Source organism: Dendronephthya gigantea, unplaced genomic scaffold (genome assembly GCF_004324835.1).
Source record: "Dendronephthya gigantea isolate DGI-Jeju-01 unplaced genomic scaffold, DenGig_1.0 000107F, whole genome shotgun sequence".
Taxonomy (NCBI): Eukaryota; Metazoa; Cnidaria; class Anthozoa; order Malacalcyonacea; family Nephtheidae; genus Dendronephthya; species Dendronephthya gigantea.
The window spans coordinates 422283-428936 of record NW_021163117.1 but is presented as its reverse complement, the minus strand read 5'-3'; the positions used below and the strand labels follow the sequence as shown (position 1 = coordinate 428936).

Sequence of the window (6654 nt, the reverse complement as noted above, 5' to 3'; positions counted from 1 at the left end):
TATATTATTGGAGAATGTAAACCACATAACAGATTTTTAACTGAAACGTTTTATTGATAATTGCTGCGGAGCGAGCGAGCCTTAAAAATAAATATTAATTCACTACCTGTGTTCAATCACTCAAAAGTAGAATTTTGTTATTGAAGAGTAACAGGTTTTTTAGCCATTTTAGCGTTTAAGCTTTAAAATTACAGAGATATATAAATTTTTTATGCATTGCTGGACCGTAATTAGTAGATTTTATACAGATTTTACAGAGTAAATAGATTATTTAGGGCCCTGTGTGAGAATTGGTTGGCCCACATAGATTTTAACTGAAATGGTTTTAATTCCAATTCTTCTGTATATTCCACACACACGAATGCTTGGGATATCCACTATATTTTACAGAATAACACAGAGTTTCAACGACTTGTCCAACATCGGATATTTATGATCAATTTGGTCAAAGCCTTTACCTTTCTCTGTATGCAACTGTAATAATTAAATTCTTGGCAGGTAAATAAACTAATAAAGATAACGTTCCCAGGGGCTAAACAAAATGCTTTTAGTTGGAGAAGGGATATAAAGACAAGTTAGAACCACTGCCAAAACAGTGTTCGACAAATACCTCAATTAAAGCGTTGTTCAATGTGTTTGTATACATGTATACATGAATATCAGACTATAAAGCTAAAGTGTTCAATTTGTTAATAAAGTCTAAAACTGAACTAGGCAGTTTTTTCCCATCATGGATGTGCAGAACAAATTTTTGTAAAAATAAACAAAAGTGACTTAATCCTACTACTAGATACTCGAACAAGAAAGCATACATCACGGCCATATAAGCAACAATTGCGTCGAGCAACATCCCTTGCAAAGGCATACCGCTATCTTCTCCGCTACGACAGCCTTTTTCCCAATGTCCTCAATGCTCTTTTTGACCAATATCTTTGGATGCATCTCTTGCGTTTCACTGGCAGCCTTTTCAAAATTCGAACCTTCCTGCAAAGAAATGGAAGAGTCTAGCATAGCATCTGTCATAAATATAAATCCAATTTATGCTGTTGTAAAAATCTGAAGCTGAAGCAAACAGTATAGTGAAAACATTTCTGGAATAACTTACTGGGATGAACTGGATGATGCTGCTTAGGTCGTTTTTACCAGACTTCTGCAACAGCAGGGCAGCTACTACCAGGGCAACATCTGATATTTCATCTATATCAAAGTCAAAGAGAATTAATATCAGATATATGTCATAGATGTATCATAGATGAATGGACTATAGACTACAATATTTGATATATAGACTTACCATCTGAATTTTCAACATCCTGTTGACAATTAGGGTCAGTTTCTAGCAACTTCAGATACTGCCCTATCTGTTCATAGCACTTTACTTTCTTTGACATTTTGGCAAGCATTATGATCTTGTTGCTCATTTGGAGAAAGTTGGCTTTGAAGGTATCTTTTATGCTTGATGTAACAGCCAAAATCCTCTCAAATTTTGCAACAATCTAAAAATTTATAACACACGAGTCTGTGCAGTATTATATTATATATCTAATTTGGCAAAAACCAAACTATCTTGTAAAAACGTCTTTAAAGCCTGATACATTTTGCTGTACAAATGACACATTAAATAAGATTGAACATTCACCTATGAATCCTTTTTCAATTCTGATTTCATTTTGTGAAAGGAAATACTTTTAAAGTTAAATAATTAAACAATAATTGTAACAATCATATATATTTCTATGTATACAGTGTAATTGAATATCATCTTACCTCTTTGTTTGAGAAAAGTGCTGGATATTCCTGCTTAATCTCAGCTAAAGGGTTTTTTCATTTATAAATCTTCTCCAGTAGGGAAAGGTGATGGCCATTCTTGATTGGATTTTTCCTGCATCAGGATTCTTCTTGCGGGACTCGCTCTTCATGGACACAACATGGGCTTTCATGGATGCCTCATCTTCTCCCTCAGAAAAGGCTGACTCCCAATTTATCCCCCCTCTTCGAAAAGACTTCTTTACAACTTTGATGTCGCCATCCACCGACTTTCTCTTTCTTTGAAGGACCTGTGGATCCTGCGCATGTTTTCTTTCATCTCTAAATTTCTCATTTCTCCTAAACTTATATTAAGGTAATTTAAATGTGAATGATTTTTTAACGACAGTTTTACTATTGGATAAGAAATAATAGAGCTTATGGCCAGATCCAATGCCCTTATCTTGCAGAAATGATTAATCTTTTACAATTTGTTGGCATATTTGTGTAATTTGGTCCCTTGTCGGGTACCTAAATGATGTATTGTAAAGTTAAAACCTCCCACCACATTCAATATATTTTGGAAACATTATGTTACAACAATGCATGCTCTTGGTTACTTACAAGGTATACACAGAAAAGTGTTCAAATAATCTTGACACAAAAGCTGATCGAGTATTTAAGGGCACTATTGGTCCGTTCAGCTGTGACAACCTTGGTGCCCACTCTATTGGTGGATTTGTGGAATGTTTTAATACCTTGAGGGTATGTAGAGTGTGTATGGCCACAAATGCATGCATGAAACGCGATTCATGGAAAACTCTTTTATTCTCTTGTTGCGAGAAGTCTTCTTTTAGATAGCAGGCGTAGGAATGAACGACAACTGACGTCATGTGAGGCCCCAATAAGAATGTCTCTTCTCCAAAGGCTGCTCTTAAGAAGTCAGTGAAACGCTTCTTTCGAATCGAAACAGTTGACGTTCAAGACAATACGATAAGTCTGAAAAAATCACCAGATAGCAGATGTATGCAATTGTATTGCTCACTCATTCTCTGAAAGCTATCTACTTCTAAACTATTTATCAGAACATGTTTATTCTTACAAATCAGGAACATTATAATTAATCATCGTGCTCAAATTTGGCAGAAATTGGTCAAATCGTGAGCACTGGAAAACTCTGAAAAGTTCAACGTCTGTCGTCTAAAACAGGGCTAACCAGCCTCAAACAAAAAGCTAATATTTTACAATCGCAGTCTATGTGCTTCCACAAAAAATCTACTCATCACGTGGTACAAATACAGTTTTTTTATTGGACAATTTGAATCTGAGGTATAATATTTATCAGTTATTTCCTCGTGCCGACGAGCATGGTCAAACTAAAGAGCATGATATTTAACTGATAAATCTCTATGTCCATACAATATCTTTTATAGTTTAAAGAGATTAATTAATAATCAATTATTAAAAAAATTAGGCATGTACCTCAGAGGTTGTTGGGTTTATATTACTCGCTTCTTTCCTGTATCTACTTTGGAAATCACCTCTGTTTCTCCTCCAGTCATAGTACAGTTTGCGTCTTCGTGAAAACGTATTACGAACTTTTCCTCCAGCCATTTTTTGGTTTTGAGTCAGGTAGTTCAATTATTATTATTATTATTATTATTATTATTATTATTATTATTTAAGAATATTTTAGAACGGTAGCTCTTCAGGGCTCTTACGCACCTGATTTTCAAGAGGCCGTTCGTTTACAAGTTAAAAACACACTATACTATACAAATATATACAAATAAATTACCAGTTACTTAAGTAAGTACAATAGGCGTCGGAAATGTTTATCATTCTAGAGAATAGTGACCGAGAATTGATCTAAACTTCTGGCTACTCAAGCCTGGGTCTTTAGCCTCTGGGGGTAAATTATTCCAGGCCGAAGCAGCTGCATAGCTTATGCTTTTTTTCATGAAATTTGTATTAGGTTTGTCAAGGCTGAAATCTCGGTTGTTGCTACGGAGGTTATACCTTGAGTTTGTTTTAATATCAAACATATTCGTTGTGGTACTTGGCATTTTGTCATTCCTAATCTTGTGCGTAAAAATTAATTTCTTTCGTTTAAAGCGTTCTTTCAGGGGTTGCCAGTGAAGTTCTTTTAAAACATCTCGTGATCTCGTTTCGTATGTTTTACTAGTGATTACGCGTGCTGCTCTGTTTTGCAATTTTTGTAATTTATCAATTAAATAATCACTGCAATTGTCCCATACAAGGCTACAATAGTCGAAATGTGGTAGAATAATGGCATTGTAGACTTTTGTTAATGTTGTTTTGGAACTAATTTTCTCATTCTCCGCAACGTGCCAATACCTTTTGAAATTTTTTTTGAATGTTTTCGATTTGCCTTTCCCAAGTAAGGTGTTCGTCTATAACAACACCCAGAGTTTTAGAAAAACTTACTCGTTTGATTTTTGTTTCACCTACGTGGATTTCCGGTTCATTTGACATATTAGAGAGCTTTTGTCTAGATCCAATTACCATGTATTCGGTCTTCTCCTTATTCAGAGTGAGTTTGTTAGTCAATAGCCACTGGTGTATGTTCTCTAGGTCGTGATTTAGGGAATCCTGAATTTCCATTGCCGATTTGCCTTGTGTTGAAATGTTTGTATCATCAGCAAACATGCTAACAGTCGATGTTGACAAGCAATTTGGAAGATCGTTTATGTACAATAGAAATAGTAATGGTCCGAGGTTTGAACCCTGCGGTACACCACATTTAACGATTCTTTTGTCAGATAATATTTGATTAACTTTACAAATTTGAGTCCTATTAGAGAGATAAGACTGGAACCATTTAAATGATTTTCTCTTATTCCATAGTGGAAGAGTTTCCTTAGCAAAATACTATGGTCAACACAGTCAAATGCCTTTTTAGGTCAAGGAAGATAACACCGTTCAAACTTCCCTTATCCATGTTGACAAACCATTGATTTGTTATATTAAGGAGAGAGGTCTGAGTGCAGTGTGATTTTCTAAAACCAGATTGTTGTTGTACTAGTATATCATTCTTTTCTAGATAAGTTTCCAGCTGTTGAGTGATAAGTTTTTCGAATATTTTTGCAACGTTAGATAAAATTGAAATTGGTCTGTAGTTACTGCAATCGGTCTTGCATCCCGATTTATGTATTGGTGTGATTATTGCCGTTTTAAAATCATTTGGAAATATGCCTGTATTTATAGACGTGTTGAATATTAGTGTGAGTGAATGTGCTATTATATCAGCTGAGTCTTTTAAAAGTTTGTTAGATATTCTATCATATCCTGATGATTTAGAAACATCGATAGATGATAGGATTTTGTGAACGTCTATTACAGTAACATTTTTTATCTGGAATTGCGAGTTACAGTTGGAGAGGTATGACTCAGGCAATTTTGAAGCTTGTTCCAGATTATTGGCTAAGTTGGTTCCAATTTCGTTGAAATAAGTATTGAAGGTGTTTGATATGGATGGAGCATCTGTAAAACTTTGGTTTTCGTGCTTAACTTCAGAAATAATGGTCGTTTTTGTATTTTTATTAGTAAGTTTATTGATTGTTTTCCACATCTGTTTTGGTTGGTTTTCGCAGTTGTTTAGGGTGTTTGTAAAATAGTTGGTTTTAGTTCTCTTTATCAAAATGTTAAGCTCATTTCGTGCTTTTCTAAAAGCATCATGGATTTGTTTTGATCCAGTTTTCACTGATTTTCTTTTCAAAAAGTCCCTACGATGCATCAAGTTTTTAATCTCCCTGGTAATCCATGGGGCATGTTCACTTCTTACTTTCCTAGTGATCGGTGGTGCATGCCTGTCAGCTACTGTAACATATATATCTTTCCATTCATCCCACATTTCATCCGGGTTATTCGTTACTGAGATTGTTTGCAAATGAATTGCTAATTCTTGTTTGAATTCGTCAACGTTGTAGTTTTTAAATTGCCTTGTTTTAATTATTTTTGGCGCTTTTCGTTGTATTGAGATTTTTCTTTGAATAAATATGAGACTATGGTCGCTAATCCCTATGTGGTCTACACCAGTATTCATGATTATTTCTGGTTTGTTTGTAAAAGCTAGGTCAATTTGTGTTTTAGATGTCTTAGTTACTCGTGTAGGTTCGTTAATTAATTGTTCAAATTGTAGAGTTTTTGTGAGTTCGGCAAGTTTCTTTGTCTGGGAACTGGCATTGTTGTTTACAATTTGAGACCAGTCACAGTTGAAATCTCCAATTAATATTACTTCTTTGTTTTCATTGTCCATTTTCTTAACGAGGTCTTCATATATATTAAAGATTTCTATCATAGAGTCAGGTGGTCTATACGAACAATTTATCAAAAAGGGTTTCGATTTAGGTTTAGAGATCTCAATTGTGATCGTTTCAAGTTCGTTAGACATCAGCTCTTTTCTTATGCTATAATTTATATGAGTTCTTAAGTAAATAGCAACTCCCCCCCCATTTCGGTTCCTGTCTTTACGTACAATTTCGTACCCACTTATTCCGACTTCATGATTCGGAACCGTAGCATCAAGCCGAGTTTCGTTAATACAAATGACATCAAATTGTTGGTTTAAAAGATAAAGACGAAGTTGGTCTAGGTTTTTCACTAGACTTCTGATATTCAGAAGGGCAATAGTAAATCCTTTTAATTTAAATGGTTTAAGCTTATTAGCATTCGAATTTGGTTCGCAGTTGTGGACTTCAGTTTTACTATTCTCGACTGTATCACTATCAGACATTGCTTATATAGTGCGATGGAATGTCTTCCCGAGTAAAACTAAACTGAACAACGCTGTTCACAATCCTACATCTGAAACCATGTTTCCGTGGGTTTAACATAAATACATTTCAAAATAAGTTTTCTTATGTGAACTTCACAGCGTCTAAATTA

At 34.6% G+C, this 6654-nt stretch overlaps 1 long non-coding RNA gene across 1 annotated transcript; it reads right to left on the bottom strand.

Annotated features, from left to right (window-relative positions):
- Positions 1-911: 911 nt before the first annotated feature.
- LOC114534808 lies at positions 912-1362 on the bottom strand. The gene is made up of 3 exons (XR_003688165.1): positions 1295-1362; positions 1106-1197; positions 912-984 (listed from the first exon to the last, which is right to left on the bottom strand). It is a non-coding gene; the product is annotated as an uncharacterized LOC114534808 (long non-coding RNA).
- Between the last annotated feature and the right edge of the window lie 5292 nt (positions 1363-6654).